The sequence below is a fragment of the Myodes glareolus genome, chromosome 8 (assembly GCF_982192425.1).
Source record: "Myodes glareolus chromosome 8, mMyoGla1.1, whole genome shotgun sequence".
Lineage (NCBI taxonomy): Eukaryota > Metazoa > Chordata > Mammalia > Rodentia > Cricetidae > Myodes > Myodes glareolus.
The window spans coordinates 82,001,321-82,003,740 of NC_142033.1; the positions used below are offsets into that span (position 1 = coordinate 82,001,321).

Genomic DNA, 2,420 nt, shown 5'->3' on the forward strand with positions numbered 1-2,420 from the left:
TACTTAGAACAGCATTGTAAATTACAGAAGACACATTATAAAATGTGTATCTGTGAGAAAAGGAGGGAAAGAAAGAAGAGGAAAGGAAAGAACGTGTGTGTGTGTGTGTGTGTGTGTGTGTGTGTGTGAGAGAGAGAGAGAGAGAGAGAGAGGAAAAAGGAAGGGGAGGGAAAAAGAGAGATGTGGCAGAGGGTGTGTGTGAAGATATCTCATTCTTATCTATCCCATAATTTCTCTGGAATCACTTCCTCATCCACGGACAACTACCATCAACACATCTCTCAACTCCAAACTTCCATTCTCAACCTTCAGACAGCGCCACCAGTCTTCCCTGCACCTACATCAAGTTTATCATCACGATTGGAGGACCCAACCTACTTCTTTGTTCTTGTTTCTCATGTAGAACCCAGGACAAGACAGAGAACACAACTTTTCCAAGCCATGGAATAGAGAAAGGTTTCTCAGTGTGTGTTCTACAGACTGGCAGCATTCACACCTCTTTTTTGGTGGTAGAGCATAAATACTCTCTACTACCACAAATTATGCAGCTGACTTTCCTGTATTTGGAGAAATCATGGTTTAGCATACCTGGAGTGCAATGGATGAGCCTCACCTTAGGAAAATCACCCTCATGATCATGAGATCTCCCCTGCCAGGTAAGTATGTATCCACACCTCTAGCAAACTTGCTAGAAATGCATACTCTCAGGAACCACCCAGGTATATAGAATCAGGCATCCTAGGGCTTGTAGCTATGATCCGCTTGACTGGGTCCTGACATTCTGGCCTGAGAAACACTGGCTGAAAAAGAAGACTTGGGATTCAACCTAGACACTACTGGGCCTGCCTGGCCCCATAGTGTCGAGGTTGCCTGTCTTTGTGCCACTAACAGTGCAGTGAATCCTGGTTAGAGTCTGTCTTCTCCTCTGAGCTCTGGGGACCTTGATTCAGCCTTATTTACTTTACAAACTAACACGTACACTGTCTGGCATCGAGCGGAGGCTCAAATGCTTTTGAACTGCTATCATGAAGTTGGTTCAAATGATTAACTTAGTGCCAGAGATGTCCCTACTTGTGCAACAACTGTAGCCCCTAACTTGAGCGGACTCCACAGCTGCAAGTGAGGGAAGAGAATAGCAGTTAGCACACTCTGTACCTTTTCCAGAGAACAACTCCGGGGAGAATTAGCACCTCCCGAACAATCCAAGTGGAATCCCTGATAGCGGATTTCATTGTCCTTGCTATATTCCTAAGCCAGGATTTTACTCATGTTTAAACATTAGTATTAGTGCAATCCATCCCCAAGAAGATGGCTTTTTATGGCAGCAACTCCCACGGAAGGAATGACATTGATCCCTAGTTCTCCACCCTACCTCTCCATGTCGGGAAAGTCCCTAGAAGCCTTTGACATAGTGAGATCAAGAAAACATCAGAAAGCAGGTTGCATCACATGATGGCTTAGAGACAATAGATGTTACTTAGCTAGAACAAGATAACGTGTGGAATATTTCCACGTTTTCCATATTTCAAAGTCATAGTAACCTAATGAACAAAATGTTCACCTACATTGCTATGGTGTATATAAGAGGCCACAGCCCTGGTCCTTTCTGTGGCTGATTGGTTTGTTGGAGTCACCTTTCTGAAGATAGTTATTGTCAGTGCTAGTGGGAGCACAATGGAAGAGACTCAGCGAACAGTTATGCGGCATGAACATTTCTTCCTTTGAGTATCCATTGGGGGGGCACGGGCATGGGGATACCAACCTCACCCACAGTGAAGGTGCTAAGAAAATTAAAACCAGAAGCTCACTTGTGAATGAGCAGTGGGACCCGGAACAGCAGAGGGAAACAAATATACTTAGTAGTACAAGATCCGCAGAGAAGCATCCCCATGAGAGACAGGGAGGACTGGCTGCTGGAACACCCACAGGCAGCTTTCACAGCTTTCCGTGTCTCAAGGTGCATGCGAGTGGTCATCTGTGTCTTGAAACTTAAGGAAACTGGGCTGAGTGTAGTCTGGAAATTCAGGTGTGTTGTCACGAGGGTTTTATCGTGATCCAGCCATTATTTGCCGTTAGTAGGAGGAGCAACAGCATGACTTCAAGCTGACCATGATCCTAGGAGTCAGACTGCCTGGGCTCAACCATGACTTCTTCTTTCCAGCGGATTCATCCCTCCTCGGTAGGCTAACTTTTCTGAACCAATGTTTGCCTAGTGCCTGGAATAAAAACCATGCTCAGTAAATATGAGCGACTCAGAATCCACACTCTTTCCACTGTCTCACAGTAGTCTGAATATTAGTCACAGTGTTGTTGAAATCCAGTTCAAACATACAATGTTTAGCTCCTTGGACTTGGGGAGATGGGGAGCACGGAAAGACTTCCTGAGTTGTAAAGGACAGATGGGTCTCTGTGGCTGTTGA

At 45.3% G+C, this 2,420-nt stretch overlaps 1 pseudogene; it reads right to left on the reverse strand.

Annotated features, from left to right (window-relative positions):
• Positions 1-509: 509 nt before the first annotated feature.
• On the reverse strand, positions 510-664 carry LOC125401312 (U1 spliceosomal RNA; annotated as a pseudogene).
• Between the last annotated feature and the right edge of the window lie 1,756 nt (positions 665-2,420).